General features: G+C 38.9%; 1 protein-coding gene across 1 annotated transcript in view; it reads right to left on the bottom strand.

Annotated features, from left to right (window-relative positions):
* Positions 1–17,439, bottom strand: part of Neurl4 (neuralized E3 ubiquitin protein ligase 4) — a 426,720-nt gene that overhangs the window by 62,387 nt on the left and 346,894 nt on the right. The window lies entirely within an intron of this gene.

Here is a 17,439-nt window from a genome sequence, read left to right as displayed (position 1 = left end):
ACCTATCGAGTCACTTGCTCGAGATGGAGATTCGCCGAGAGCCGAGATCGAAAGAAGATGGAGAGAAACTCGCGAATATATCCAGAACCGAAACCAGGATGAAGGATTACCTGGCGCTACCTCTTTAGAATACCAAGAGCACGCCAGAAGACAAAACACGACACCTGCGACAAACCCCGAATCGACAGGCGCAATTAAAAAAAAACTTCGACAACACAACAATAAGATTGCCTGAAAACTGGAGTAGAGGGGATATAATTTGTGTCACTAATATTAATTACTGGTACTTGGATGACTCAGATCTCTTGTATGAAGATCCCACTCCTACAACACCAAAGGTCCAATGAAGTCTTCCAGTTATTAATATTACTTTGGATACCCTTTACGTAACTGCCTTAATCGATTCTGGAGCTCAGGCCTCATTAATTTCTGAGAGGTTAATTGAAATGTTGAAGGGGGGAGAAGACATGTTATTGATACCAGTCGCACAGATCAAAATTAAAGGGATAGTACCGGACAGGCATATTAAATGTAAATTTCAAGCTTTCGTTACATTTGACATTGAAAGTGTCCAGTTCGAGCATATATTCCTAGTCATTTCGCCGATTAAATTCAACGTCATCCTAGGGTCAGATTTACTAGCCAAGTATGGGGGAATCATTGATTATCCTGCCAATGTCATACGATTTTTTAACATCGAATCTGTAGAGTTGCAGCTGCTGGACTGTAATAGTTTGAAGTGCCAAGGTCTGGGTAACCCATTCACAGAAGCCGAAGGCAAGATGAGCGATGCTCTGCCTGTCGATGAAATAGATTACGAAGAGGGTAGACCCGGTCAAGAGGGACCCGTCGAGGGCCAGGAAGTGCCCATTATTGAGGATGTGTTCAACGAAGGTCGTGATCACTTCACATTTCTCACCAGTGCGGCTGAAAGCCCAGAGTTCGATTCCCGCGTGGCAGAGGCAACTCGACAAATATTCGAGAAATTTCCTGAGGTTTTGGATGACAAACCCGGTGTTATTAGAGATTTTGAATACCAGTTGAATGTCAAGGACAATTCTCCTTACAAAAAATGGCCCTATCCAGTTCCTGAAAAGTACCGAGAGGAAGCCAGGACTGTGATCAAAGAGATGGAAAACAACGGTATCATTTCGAAATGTGTCACTCCGTATCTAAAGAAATATTTCAGGAGAAAACATCATTAAAAGAAAATCCTATCGAATTTTCTTTTCCCCAGGAGGAGGGGGAGATGTACCGGTAACGGCGGTACAAAACTAAGTCCTCGTAATGGAAATTCAAAAACTTACGCGTTACGCTCCAGACCGGCAGTGAAAGACTGACTGAACAGCGAGCAACAGCTGTGTGCGTGTGACGTAGAGCGGGTGACATCACAGCATGCCTCACCAGAAAACAGAGCCTAGACTGGTGTGGAATGTTCCTCGAGCTTCTATGGATGATAACTCTCCCCATAATAATAATTAGACAAATTTAACCATATCATCGTGCAGCCAGATCCTTTATCTACGTTCCTGCAAAGTTTCACATAAATCCGACATGAGACAACGAAGTTATGGAACGAGATGTGAAGGCACGGATCGGATATAAATACAGTACTGTTTCACTTAGTAGAGCAGTGTGTGACCAGCGTGTGTATGTGCACACATGGCAGTGGAATTCGTGCAGTCGATTCGCGAGGACAGCGATATAGCGTGAAGCGCCCGTCGTACTTTGAGTCCGTAGACTTTAACTCAATCGCAACGAGTATGAACTTGTACGAGTTTCTTTCAACTGTGAGTGATAAACTTCTACTCCAACGGGGCGTGATATAAATTGTGCTTCATCTGAACATCAGCAAGTGACTGTTTATTATACACGAGTGTCTAAGACTTGTGAATATTTTTCAAGTACTCGTAATTTAAAGTTCAATGTTGTGAACAGGATCTGGAACAGTTTGCTACTTACAAAGTACTGAATACTTCAAGTTAACGAGACTGTGCTTTAATTCAGAATTACTCGAATTGCAAGCATGACTAAGTCACTAATTTACCATTTCATGACTGTGTAAATATTTGTAGGTAATGAACTGTAGACTGCGTGTGTGAACTGTGCATTTCAATTCTACTAAGAACTGTACATTTCAATTCTACGAACATTCAGCTGTGCGTTTTGATTCTATGAACAGTCGAACCGAGGACTATTGATGCATGATTAATTTCGTTTTATTTTTATGTCATTACCAATGCGTGAACAAGTCTGAATTCACGAGTGAAACATTCTTATTTTTTTCAGTGCAATTGATTACATTGAATGGTGCTTAAAACTAACAACCAAGTCGTGTGGCATAACTTCACATTATGCCAAGTGCCACAAACTTTAAGTGACTATTTTGAAATTCGACGATAAGTTTCGAGTAGACTTTCATTTTATGAATGTTAAACTTATATACTCATTCAAGTTTAATGACCTTCTTTTTCATTTCAAATGATTGAGGATTTAACACGGGATAGATTTCTACCGTGTGATAGACCTTCAAACGTACATTCTCACGTGTCATAAACCTTGTTAAAACCAGTGATAAACCTTTCTCTCATCTGTGCAGAAGCAGTTTTTTTTGCATTAACTTGCCCCAAGGCTTAACGGTGTTCATTCACGCTCGGCATTTACGTGGTCTGTCTCAACGCCCTTCATCAGCACCGTATGGATCTTCTAGTCGTTGAATGGATCTTCGAGAACTTCCATTGAGGGACAAATGGTGGTCCACTGGTATGGAAGGGAGAGGAGCTGCCAGAATCCAAAGACGTCGGCAGCCCTAGGACGGGGAATACTTCTACTATATCTGCTGTACAGAGGTGACATGGTTTTGAACTTATTAATAAATTCAGAAAAAAATTTGAAAGATTTTTCTTCTAAACACACCCTCTCCTCTGTATGCACTTCAACAAATTGGTACACGCCCTGCGTTTTTCGTGCTCACCGAAGTACCACATTTACTGCTACAATACACACTGTACCAGGAACCGCTTACAGTCTGGAACATTCTTTTATTCAATGTCAAGTATAACAACGGCACGGCCCTGGCATGTATTTTGTATGGAAGGAAACACAACGGCATGGTGCGGGCATGCATTTAGAAAGCAAACTACGTCAGAAATTCCACGTTGGAAGTTGACCTCGAAGTGACGCACCTATCACGTGTACAGCACATGGTGATATGGAAACTTCCAGAACATATTCTGCTAACTTTTGATCCCGATGAGATATCAATTATTGAAATATATCATCTTGTAGCCCGTTATTTAAAGGCAAACATACTCGAATTTTATAAAAATCGGCCTAGGGACTTGATAATAATTCCACTACAAAGAAATTAAATTCTGCCAAGAGGGGAGGAAGTCAAACCCAGCAGAATCATATAAAAGAGCCAAAATTTTCTGAGTAGAAAACAGTTCTCAACTCACAGCCAATGTGCAAACATGCTGACATACGCAAACATATACGCCGAGACTCAAACTTAGTTGTCGCGAAATACAACTCTAAGGTAACTATCTTCAACGAACTTATAATACAAGTGTTCATCTTGAACTTAGAAATTGTTAATCACTATGATACTAACTTAGATTTCTCATAATTTTCAAAGGGTTTACAAGAACATGTGACATTAACTCACTTTACGAAACTTCATATTTGAACTACAACTCGAGTGAACTTAGATGGTTAAAACTTGTACTCATCTGAAGAGTTAGGATTAACTTGGAACATCCATGGTTTGCAAACGTGTGCATATTAAGACAATTTTCTGATTGACTAATTAAATATTCTATTGAAACAATCGATTTTATAATAGTACCTTAAAATACATGTTTAATTCCCAGTTTGTTGAACTTTTATACAGCTAAACTTTCATCACAAGTGTATAAGATTGTGCCACATTCGACACTTTATAACACTACGGCTATCAGAACTTATAAATATTCGCAAGTTCTTATGCTCATCATTGAGAATATTTCAAGTATTAATTTATATACACAGAACATCTAATCATTAATAATTCAAATCTATTTGAGTGGTGTTAGTCATATGCAAGCCATTGGACACCGCTGCAAATAACCATTAGCTGACGGAGAACTGTTAGATGTTGTTTCATCATCAATCAAGGTAATAAAATGAGATGCTCTCGTGATGCTTTTTAAATCATGCTGAAATATTGTTGGACATTGTCAGGACGGCACATGAAGATGTGGTTAACACACATACATTGTGTCTAGTATAAAATTTGCAATTCATTGCAGTGCCCATGAAGTTAACCTAAATAAATTAGATAAAATTAAATTAATGAATTGAATGAGAGAAGAAGTTAGAACCTAGTTTATTTTCAAATTTAATCATAATTTCATCCCAGTATTTTTTTAAAAATGTCAATCTGAATATATTTGTTTTATTTGTTTTATGTCAATTGTGTATGTACATTTGTTTAGTTATTAGATGTTTTACATTAAGGCTGAAGATGGCCAGCCCCGGCTGAAACTAGTCCATAATTAATTAATGTAATTTAGAATATTACATATTATAGTATTGAAAGGTGGACCATTACTACATTAATTTAATAATTATATTGTACTCACAATTCAATACGGATCAGAACCATGAAGTTTATAACCTATGACTAAGAAATTCATGAACTTTACAAATGAAGAAATATTCATTTTTGAAGTTAAATAATATTCATTTAATGTTAGAATATAGGAAAACAACTCTAATATTATGACAGACATTTGTTGCCATCGATTTAATCTCAAATATCAAGACAATAAATAATCTGTTAATAAGATATTTTGCTTTAAACGAATATTTTGAGCCAGAAATAATCAGAAATAATAGGAGATATGCATGTCAAATTCATTGAGATGAATAAATTAAATTTTTAAACTTATCTATTATTTGGGTCTGCATATACTTCTCTCTGTACCTGCTCCATAAGAACTGTCCACCCCTAGGTGTGAATCTCATGCCTCCATCCCTGATCATTTCCCAGTACAACATGAAAGTTAGAGTTGTGAAAAAGGAGTGCTTGCATGAGATATAGAGATGGCACAAGACACCCTATTCCATTATTTCTATTGCTGGGGTGTGAGGACTTGGGTGTTCTGCTGCACTTCACCTGCGCAAAAACCTTGCTAGTGTGCGCTGACGGCGGTCACTGCACCGATGGCGATGTTTGTGGAAAGGTTGCCTGCTCCAACTCCGGTGCTGCAAACTGCTGACTCCTTTCCTTCAGCGCTGCTCTGTAAAAATCATGCAGTTTAGCTGCAGGTGTCTCCGAGAGAAGTAAGCTGACAAGGTAAGCTGATTTTTCGGTTTCCTCTGCATCTTAGGTGATTGAGGCAAGTAAGTTACTCAAATCTATTTTAATCACTTCGCATCAGAAGCGTTCCTGAGTAACTGCAACATCATTCAGCGCCTCAACAGCAATGGGCTGGGAAACAGAATGGAGTTGATACAGTTTGTGAGCATAGGTGGGCATTGTTGTAGAGAGATTGACTGAGCTCATGGCTTCTTCTGCAAGAATACATTTACAGTCCTGCTGGTAATTAGACGACAGCAGTTACAAATCATAGGGAGCACATAGCTATCTTTATATAAGACGTCATAATGGCTCACTCACGAATTGGTACTCCACAGCGAGAGATGAAGTATACGTGAAACACATACTTCAACTAATAACGACACGCTGTTTTAATGGCTCCCATGATGCAGGCCACTTCTTGAACTGGAGCTCCCATATTTACTTGAAAATCAAGTAGCAAATATTTAAGAATATACTTAAATATTGTATTTAAGCGGTCCACATTTCTTTCCTGGTATTGACAGAAATGTTCCACTTGGCATATGTTTTCACTACAAGCCCGTTCATCCAGACTGAACACTTGTTGTGGCAAATTTTCAGCAATAACAACATCCGCTCCTGCAGCCTTCCCTGTAAGGTTATGGAACCCATGTTGTCCCTTGAAATGTTCAAATCAACCAGCACTTGCAAAACAAATATTGCACTTGAGGGTCTGGAAGGGATTATTTCAGTTCTTTAAACAGAGCTTTTGCTTTAGCCTGAATAACCATGGTGAATATCGGGATAAAACACTTAATTTGATGTTCAATCCATTGGGCCAACATTTGTTCCATTTTCTCCATAATTGGCGCCCTTATATGAGTTATCTTGTATGACATATATGAGTTATCTTGGATGACGTAATGGTCGTACTTTTGAAGCTTTCTTTAATTTTTTTTGGCCTGACTTCTTATGGTTCTCAAGGTTGATTCTGAAATTCCTGTAGCTCTGATAATGTCTACAGTGCACTCATTGCATTCATATTGCTCTATAACTTCCAGCTTTTCTTTCCTTTGCTTTTTGCTTTTGGAAGCATTCTGATCACCATTTCTTTTCTGTTTTTAGAAACAACAAAACACAACTTGCTAACTCAACGCTCTCTTTACTACTGACCACATGCTGCCAGTTAACACTGAGACAATGCAACGCAGCTACTCGGTGCTCTCTTTGAGACTGGCTACAAGCCGTCTTGCAGCGCCTCGCACTCGGTCATGAAATCGTCCACAGGGCGATTGTGAATCTGCAGCCTAACTTCTATATTTTAAAAATATTCTACATAATAATGTATATTTGTTTAAATTGTGTTATGGCGGAAACGTGTAAAGTGAGAATATAACGGGGGATGACTGTACAAGCATCCTTTAGGTAAAGAATAATGAAGTTAGCATTGATGCACACTAAATGCTTTGGGAGGTGCGTTCAAAAAAGTTTGACACAGGTAAAAAACATCAACCCCAAAATGCCTCACCAAACTGAAATAATTTTTCATATGATTTTGTTTGCCACAGATAACACTGGCAAATATAAATATAGAATTTCATCGTACTCTCTGAGGATTCACTATGGATTGTTTTCAGTTTATAAGGAATTTGTTTTACTAGGATTTTAACATCTCACTAACACATTAAAGGCTTTTGGTGATACAAGGATGGGAAAGTTTAGGATTGGGAAGGTAGTGGCTATGGCGTTAATTAAGGCCAGTCTTGTGTAAAAATGGGAAACCACAGAGAACCATCTTCAGGGCTGATGATCGTGGAATTCGAGTTCACCATCTCCCCCACACAAGATCAAAGCTATGTGATCCTAAATGTATGCCCAACTTGCTTGGTAAGAAATACGTTATTCCCAGAATAGAGCGAAGAACATTTTTCAAATGTGTATACCCATCTTCATTTGATGTTTTTGAATACACATATACATTTTCAAAACATGATCTGTGTTAGTAGCAATTAGAAGGCCTGTTAATTATGCAGCACATGGTATCAGGTAAAAGTACGCTATGTTGAGGTTGTTTAGATGTTTTCTTCATATCTTTTATGCAGTCGACGGGAAGTGTGATCTTTTGCCATACTGTTTTGATTATCACGAGCACATTGAAGGAGAGAGTCAATCTGCATATTACTTTATATACTTTGTATAAAACCGCTTAGATTACCATTCCATCAGATCCTGTAAGTATTTCACTGTGACTACCAAAAGGTTTGGGGGGGGGGGGGGGAGGGGGAGGGACGGAGGTTCAAAGCAAAGACGTAGCAAAGTTATGATCATGATTTGGTGGTTTTTTAAACAAAGTTATTTTGAGCTGAAAGTACCACGATAGCAATATTGTGGATAGGGCACATAGAGACTGAATTGCAGAAATCCCTGTATCAATCCACTGGATGCCGTGTATAAAGAGCATGATGTTGCTTACCTGGGCACAAATGCAAATAAACATCGCGAAGCTGATAAAATTCTTGTTCTGAAAGCTTGGTAGCGAGTAAAATCAAAAGATGCCTCATTATAAGAACGATTAATCAGGCTTGCTGTAGCCACTGTTATGAAAGGGATGTCACAAATTGGAGGAGGGATGACTATACATAAATACATTATCATTATAAACTGTTATGCCTTTCAGCATTCAGTCTGCAAGCCTCTGAGAATTTACTAAATGTTGTCACAATCCTCGATTTGCAACTAGTGTTGTGGCCTCATTTAGTTCTATACCTCTTATCTTTAAATCATTAGAAACCGAGTCTAACCATCATCGTCTTGGTCTCCCTCTACTTCTCTTACCCTCCATAACAGAGTCCATTATTCTCCTAGGTAACCTATCCTCCTCCATTCGCCTCACATGACCCCACCACCGAAGTCTGTTTATGCGTACAGCTTCATCCATCGAGTTCATTCCTAAATTAGCCTTTATCTCCTCATTCTGAGTACCCTCCTGCCATTGTTCCCACCTGTTTGTACCAACAATCATTCTTGCTACTTTCATGTCTGTTACTTCTAACTTAGGAATAAGATATCCTGAGTCCACCCAGCTTTCACTCCCGTAAAGCAAAGTTGGTCTGAAAACAGACCGATGTAAAGATAGTTTCGTCTGGGAGCTGACTTCCTTCTTACAGAATACTGCTGATCGCAACTGCGAGCTCACTGCATTAGCTTTACAACACCTTGATTCAATCTTTCTTACTATATTACCATCCTGGGAGAACACACAACCTAAATACTTGAAATTATCGACCTGTTCTAGCTTTGTATCACCAATCTGACATTCAGTTCTGTTGAATTTCTTACCTACTGACATCAATTTAGTCTTCGAGAGGCTAATTTTCATACCATACTCATTGCACTATTTTCAAGTTCCAAGATATTAGACTGCAGGCTTTCGGCACAGTCTGCCATTAAGACCAAGTCGTCAGCATAGGCCAAACAGCTTACTACATTTCCACCTAACTGAATCCCTCCCTGCCATTTTATACCTTTCATCAGATGATCCATGTAAACTACGAACAGCAAATGTGAAACATTACAGCCTTGTCTAACTCCTGTAAGTACCTGAACCAAGAACTCATTTTACCATCAATTCTCACTGAAGCCCAATTGTCAACATAAATGCCTTTGATTGATTTTAATAATCTACCTTTAATTCCATAGTCCCCCAGTATGGCGAACATCTTTTCCCTTGGTACCCTGTCATACGCTTTCTCTGGATCTACGAAACATAAACACAACTGCCTATTCCTCTTGTAGCATTTTTCAATTACCTGGCGCATACTGAAAGTCTGATATTGACAGCCTCTCTGTGGTCTGAAACCACACTGGTTTTCATCCAACTTCCTCTCAACGACTGATCGCACCCTCCCTTCCAAGATGCCAGTGAATACTTTGCCTGGTATACTAATCAATGAGATACCTCGATAGTTGTTGCAATCCTTCCTGTTCCCTTGCTTATAGATAGGTTCAATTACTGTTTTTGTCCAATCTGAAAGTACCTTACCAACACTCCACGCTAATTTAACTACTCTATGAAGCCATTTCATCCCTGCCTTCCCACTATACTTCACCATTTCAGGTCTAATTTCATCTATTCCTGCTGCCTTATGACAATGGAGTTTATTTACTATCCTTTCCACTTCCTCAAGCATAATTTCACCAACATCATTTTCCTCCTCCCCATGAGCTTGGCTGTTCGCAACACCACTAGGATGATATTCCCTCCACCTCTCCAGTGATTCCCTGGGATCTATTATGAGTTCACCTGAATTACTCAAAACACTGTTCCTTTCCTTTTTCCCTCCCTTCCTAAGATTCTTTATTACTGTCCAGAAAGGTTTCCCTGCTGCTTGACCTAGCCTTTCCAGGTTATTACCAAAATCTTCCCATGACTTCTTTCTGGATTCAACAACTATTTGTTTCGCTCTGTTTCTTTCAACTATGTACCAATCCCTGTCAGCCTCGGCCCTTGTTTGGAGCCATTTCTGATAAGCCTTCTTTTTACGTTTACAAGCTGCTCTCACTTCATCATTCCACCAAGATGTTCGCCTTTTCCCATCTTTACACACAGTTGTTCCTAGGCATTCCCTTGCTGTTTCTACTACAGCATCCCTGTATGCCACCCATTCACTTTCTATATCCTGAACCTGCTTACTGTCTACTGTTCGAAACTTCTCACTAATCATATCCATGTACTTCTGTCTAATTTCCTTGTCCTGGAAATTTTCTACCCTTATTCGTTTGCAGACAGATTTCACTTTCTCTACCCTAGGCCTAGAGATACTTAGTTCACTACAGATCAGATAGTGGTCTGTATCATCGAAAAATCCGCGAAAAACTCGTACATTCCTAACAGATTTCCTGAATTCAAAGTCTGTTAATATATAGTCTATTATGGATCTGGTACCCCTAGCCTCCCATGTGTAGCGGTGAATAGACTTTTGCTTGAAGAATGTATTCGTAACAGCTAAACCCATACTAGCACAGAAGTCCAGCAAACGCTTCCCATTCCCATTAGCTTCCATATCTTCCCCACATTTACCAATCACCCTTTCGTATCCTTCAGTTCTATTCCCAACTCTCGCATTGAAATCACCCATTAGCACTATTCTATCCTTGCTGTTGACCCTGACCACGATGTCACTCAATGCTTCATAAAACTTGTCAACTTCATCCTCATCTGCACCCTCACATGGTGAATACACGGACACAATTCTTGTCCTAATTCCTCCCACTGACAAATCTACCCACATCATTCGCTCATTTACGTGCCTAACAGAAACTATGTTGCGTGCAATGGTACTCCTGATAAAGAGCCCTACCCCAGACTCTGCCCTTCCCTTTCTAACACCCATCAAGTACACTTTATAATCTCCTATCTCTTCCTCATTATCTCCCTTACCCGAAAATCACTTACTCCTAGCACATCCAGATGCATCCTCTTTGCTGACTCAGCCAGTTCTACCTTCTTTCTTCCATAAGCCCCATTAATATTGATAGCTCCCCATCGAATTCCATTTTGTTCGCCAAGTTGTTTCCAAGGAGTCCCTCGCCTGTCAAATGGGAGTGGGACTTCATTACTCCCATAGGTCCGAGGCTTGCTTAAAGTGTTCTGAGCTCGGTGAATTCATGAAGCAGGATGCTGCCCTACTTGCACACAGTCCAAGTGAGGATCTCTCCTCTAACGGGTTATGGACCACCGGTGAATTGTACAGTCCTAGCCGCCTGAGAACAAGGAGGGCGACGACTCAGAATATGTCCGAGATTCCCACTCCCATTCCATAGCAACTGGTATCCTGACTATCAGGACCACTTACTAGGCCACTCAGCCGTTGCCCATGGTTCATGAACTAGGACTTGACTACAGTAACCCACAAACATGAACCATGACTATGTTATAGGAAAAACAAAGTCAGCTACAGCACATTTATCTCCAAGAAGTAGTCTGAAAAGATTAACATCTGCAGCACTGAAAGCAGCCAGACATGCAGCGAAGGATATTAAGCAGAACAAACGGTTTAGCAAGAATTATTCCTATTCCAATAAGAACAGGCAGAAATTTACTGATTATATATATATCACCAGTCTTTCTGAATTGGAAAATGATAGTTGGTGGAGCAGTAGGTGTTGCAAATGCCATATAACATGCCTCTGCAGCTCAGGAGCAATTATTGGAAGCAGGATAGCACAACGAGGCTATGGGGGTCATTGCTCCCTAAGAAAGAAAAGGATTATACTTAGCACTATATAAAACAGGGCTTGGGCTTTACTTGAAACCATGACAAAAGTAAAATTGCCCAATAGAGCACTTTATAACCATGATTTATACAGGTATGCTCGGCAACTGCATATTCCCTGCCTTTTAGGTGTAGGTATATATGAGGGACACGTTATCAAAATGAGTGTTAACGAATGAGAGTAGTATTATAAACTTCGAACCTTCAGAGCAAAACCTGTGCCCCACTGGGTTGCCTATGCAAAATGAGATTGTAAAGGCTATTATTTTGACAGCTTTGGTAACTTACACCTCCTTGAGAAGTTATTCACTATCTGAAACATTGTGTTTTTAAGTACAACTACTGTATTTGCCTTACTTGTCGTATATGTGGACATCTTTTTCTGCTGTTTTTAGCCTCAATATAAATACTACTATTATTAGAAGATAAACATGTCTGGGAAGTAATAAACCCACACCGTGACTGGTCGAGGTTCAGAAAGGAGTGTTGACCTACCACAAGCAACTTTCTTCGACAAACCTTACGAAGTAGGTATGAAAAGTTATATATATATATATATATATATATATATATATATATATATATATCATTCTATACCCAACATGATGACTGATGAATTGTGTAAGGTTTAGGAACCCAGAACTACAGGCAGCATTTTTGTATGCATAGAACTAGGAACGTACAAAATAAAAGAAATATTGAGTGCATTTCAGACTGCATAGGTAAAACATGGTCCGAAACTTAACATGACAACAGATAATGATGATAAAGGTCTACAAACTTTAGCATCATAATTGAAAATTCCTACACCGAAAGTGAGACTACATAGCAATTGTATTATCAACCTCAATGTTGACAATTCAATAGGCCCACTTCTTGGTTTTAACACATTCATGCCCGTATTCGAGTTATTTCCTATAGTTAAATTGAAATAATAAATAATAATAAAATTGGTATTGCCTATAGAGCGTGGCCATGCTGTGGATTAGCCCGGATAAGCACAACCTTGAACTGGAGTCGTTCCTATGCAGCTGGGCTCTATTTTGGTCACAAATATGTGCAAGAGAGATGAAAGTAATACCCTTATGAATGCTTTTACTCACCAGAAAACACATAGCCACGGCGATTTTCTCTCTTAATGCACTTCCTTTGTTTTTTTCTGAAGGTAGCGTAGCGCTCGCACAACTAGCTGCATAGTTGGTTTGCGATTGCACAAGCGTGTGTATAATCATGTTCTGAAGTATAACCATGGCGTGTAGGGACAATATAAATGATGCAAGTGATGCGAATTTACAAAGCACAGTTTTTCAGCTGCTTGAAAATTATCTTGACCAGGGGTATACAGTCTATATGGACAATTATTACAAATAGCGTTGGACTCGCGAAACAATTACGGGAACAGAACACTGCCGTATTTGGAACAATAGGTCAAATACGGGTGTTTGAAATAATAACATTAAGTTATTTATTAGACCACCTAATCAATACAAAATCGTCTTGGATGATTTACATAAATTTGTTAACTAATAGTGGTACATGTTTCGCCTTCCCTGAAGGCATCATCAGCCATAGTCTTAACCTCAAATTAAAAATAAGCATCTAAATAACATGTAATAATGAAATGAATTTTAAATCTTGAAGAGATTTGAAGTAAAATAACATTAAAAATAACAATGATGGTTTAAAAATACAATGTGATGAGATATAATAGTGGAAGTATTAACAAAATTAACATTAGAAGGCTGCTAAAATAAATGCAATGGATAAAACAACAGATTGTTATACAACAAGTAGTAAGATTGCATAAAAATAAAGTTGATAGTCTGGCGGTTATAATTAGACGATGGCGAAAAATCGTATATAATTGAAGTAAAGAAGAGAGAATAAAAGTCAAGTTAGTCGAGAGATCCAAAGTTAATCATGATCTTGAAGATAAAAGACGAAAGTCAGAGGCATATGGTGAAGTTGTAGAACACGTTGAGGATATGAAGTTGTAGAATAGAAGCTGAAGAACAGTTTCAAATAGGATCTCTATGGGCCATCTCAAAATTTGGAGTAATGCTCAAATGTTGTAAATTGTGAGTTTGTAGAAATTCTAGTTGAAAAAGCATATAATAGTGGAATCTGTAAAAGGAAGCAAGAAACGTAGAGTTAATTGTGTGAAAAGATATTTGAAAATATTGAAGTAGAATCGTGTGCACTTACCATTTAACGGTGACAAAGATAGCTCGTAACGTTATGAGTTAGAAGTACAGTAGAAGTCCGATATAGCGAGTACGGCATATAACGAGAACTCCGTTATAGCGACGAATTTTTCCTGTCCCTTCAAAATTCCTATATTAAACTGTGTATCGTCCTTCGGTTACAGCGAGAACCCTACCACTGGCGCATCCGTTATTGCGAGCGATTAAGCGCGCGCGATTTTTTCCGTTACCGATATTTATGCACCCCAGCGATGATATTGCATGCGATCGATTACCTTCGGCATCGTTTCCTCGCTATGTGTACTAGCGACTTCTCTCGTCGACTTTCGAAGGCGATGTCGGAGTCGATTAGTAATATCCGTCGACAGCGGTTCCGTGAAGAAAATTCGAAATGGAAGAGAACATATTTTCGTAATAAATGCGTAAATAACGTGTCCGATAACGGTTGTTAACTCGTTAAAAATTAAGGCTGACTAAACGACCGCTTAATTTTGAGGCTAAATACTGCAGTTAAGCAATAATGGTATACACCTCGAGATATGGCAGAGTGCTTAATTGATTTCAGAGGTTAGTTTATATTTTGTCACGTCTGGTTAAATTACGGAAAGGCTATTATGAAAATTTATAGCGAGAAAGGTATAATTTCTCTACTGGCGATTGAAGTCTATTTTCATCATACGTATAGTACGGTTAAGTTAGGATACGTGACGCTGTTTGAATAAGAAAACTGAAACGTTTGCAACAAATTGCGATCGATCATCTTCGGTACGGTATAGTTTTCTCACTTTGTGCATTTGAGAGCTCTCTCGTTGACATTCAAAGGTGATGTTGGAGTTGATTAGTAATACCCATCGACTGCTGTTCTCTAAAGAAAATTTGAAATGAAAGAGGATAACACGTTTTCGTAATAAATGCGTAAATAACGTGGCCGATAGCAGTTGTTAACTCGTTAAAAATAAAGACTGAAGTAAACGATATCTTCATTTTAATGTTATATACGGAAATTAAGTACCGTACGAATGGGATACACCTCAAGACATGGCAGAGTACATCACTGGTTTCAGAGGATATTTCATATCTTATCGCGTCTAGTTACGGCTATCTACATGTACATTTTTCGCGAGGAGGTTATTTCTCTACATGCGTTTCAAATATGTTTTCATGATAGGCTACATATACGGTTAGGTTAGGTGACGCTGTTTGAAGAAGAAAGCTGAGGTGTTTGCCACAGAAATCTCCCTGGAGTGATACCGTATTTCTCCGAATCCAAGCCTTTGTTTTTCTCAGAATCTCATGCGAAAACTCAAGGGTTGTTGCATTCGCGGCCTAACAGTAAGTTAATGGATACCACTGGCAACTACCGCGGTAACCACGCTGCTTCTTTTCACACGCGCACAAAACTTGTTGACAATAAACGACCGCCTCTTTACTACACATCGCTAGGCACGACAACCGGCTGTACAGTGCCTGTGTGTTTCTGAAATCTGCAGAATGCATCAAAACATGCGACCCTTCGAATTCTTAGAAAAGCCATGGCTACTCAGTGGCAGAGTCATAACGCGCCTATTGTACTTGACGCTTAGTAAAATTAAGGTTTATAGACAGCAGGAATATTTTTGTGATGGATAGTCGTATTGTAAAGATACGTGGAAAAGGTATTGCCGGCATATTTTTAACGGGTTCTAGTCGATATTAAGATGCCAATTTATGTTTATTAAACACTCGGAAATGTAGAATAATTGTGCAGCCGCAAGAAAATACGGCATATTCCTAACCAAAGTTAATATTTGGCGTTTGCGTGAAGACAAAGGGCTAAAAAAATGCAAAAAAAAACTGCATTCAGTGGTCCGCAACAAGGACGCTTTAAAGAAGTCGAAGATGAAATTGTGAGGTATGTGCACGAAAAACGCAAGGGCGGAATGGCCATACCGTGACGCAATAAACTCGTTCGTTGACGTTCAACGTTCGCGATTAAGCCTATACATCGCTAGCCGCTGAATTTGGCCGAACCCGACAAGCGAGACGTGCGTGTAGCGGTAGCCGGTTATATCCGACGCTGCGTAGAAGTAACAGTTTTATAGACAGCAAGAATAATTTCCTGATGGATCGTTGTATTGTAGAGACGCATGAAATAGGTATTTCCGGAAAATTTTCAGCGAGTTCTCATCGGTATTATGATGCCAATGTTAAGTTAATGGTCCTTAAACCCACGAAAATAAAGAATAATTGTGCAGCCGCAAAAAAAAAAAAAAAAAGAAATACGGCGTGACGAAAGTCAATGTTCGGCGTCTAAAAATAGTCTAAAAATACGTAGGCCTACTGTACAACAAGGCATTCATATGATTTTACAAACTTTTTTTGAGCCTGATAAAAAATGTTGAAGGAAAAAGTGGGGTTCATCTTGGATTCGGAGAAATACGGTACTATATATTTTTTTTCAGAATGAAATTAAACATACACTTTCACGTAGTATCGGATTACGAAAAATAACAAACAAGTAAGCCATAGTGTGGATATCATCTGCGGAAACGCAAGTTTTGAACAAAATGATTGCCGTTCCATACCGATTTTTAAGGGTATGTTGGGTTTTCCGACTTTTATACGAAGATCGGATATAACGACAATCCGTTATAGCGAGTAAATTTCTCGCTGTTATGAATTCTCGCTATAACGGACTTCTACTGTATTTGCAACAGTATTGATTAGGTGGTCTAATAAATAACATAATGTTATTATTTCAATCAAATATCATCAATACGGACCAAAAATGATATTTACTGCATGTAACAAATACCGGAGTACCGGAAGATCTAAAGGAACACCAGGCAATTCTCAAACGGGGTAAAAAGTGATTCCAACATACAAGTACAGTCACCTCTCTCCGAAATCTCAGCTCCATCTACGTCATCAGTTCCAAGTCAACGTCCTACAATTTTGCCGCCAAAAAGGGCACCGGCCAAGGATCCATCATTTAGGTTAGATGGGAAGAGAAAAGAGCATATTCTCTTAAAGTTTCCACCATCAAATATAGACAAGTTCCCCTGAAGAAGGTGCAAAGTGTGCTTCAAAAATAAAATTATTAGTGAAACACGCAATTTTTTGGAATGTGTAGTGTTTCCATTCACCCAGGAAAGTGTGACATTACCTACCACGCCCTACAGAGATACTAGAGGACTTCATTAAGGTATGTGAAAAATTTTGTATCCGTATCTTGTTCAGTTCAGAACTTATTGTGAAAAGAATTCGTTGTTGTTTGCTCTCCCACTAACAGCTGAAATAGCTAATGTAGATGTTGATTCCCATAGGGAACCTAGAATATTTGTCCTGAATGAGTAAATTTATAATACCAATATAATGGTCCATTATTGGACATTATAAATTTTAAACCAAGAATGAGTTAGCTGGAAAATTTATAATGTCCAATAACGGACCATTATATTGGCTGAAACAGCTGGGCCAGCCCTTTAAATAGCCGCTCAGATGATGGGCGTGAATGTGTTAAGAAAAGGGCATTACAAGCAGACTTTCAACACCATTCTGATCATTCAGTCATGGTGGCAAAATTTAACATTGTACAAGTCGAATGCAACACAGTACGAGGTGCCGTTATAAATGATCAACAAATTCGCACTATCTG

This window comes from Anabrus simplex, chromosome 6 (genome assembly GCF_040414725.1).
Source record: "Anabrus simplex isolate iqAnaSimp1 chromosome 6, ASM4041472v1, whole genome shotgun sequence".
Lineage (NCBI taxonomy): Eukaryota > Metazoa > Arthropoda > Insecta > Orthoptera > Tettigoniidae > Anabrus > Anabrus simplex.
This window is presented reverse-complemented; position numbering and strand designations above follow the sequence as displayed.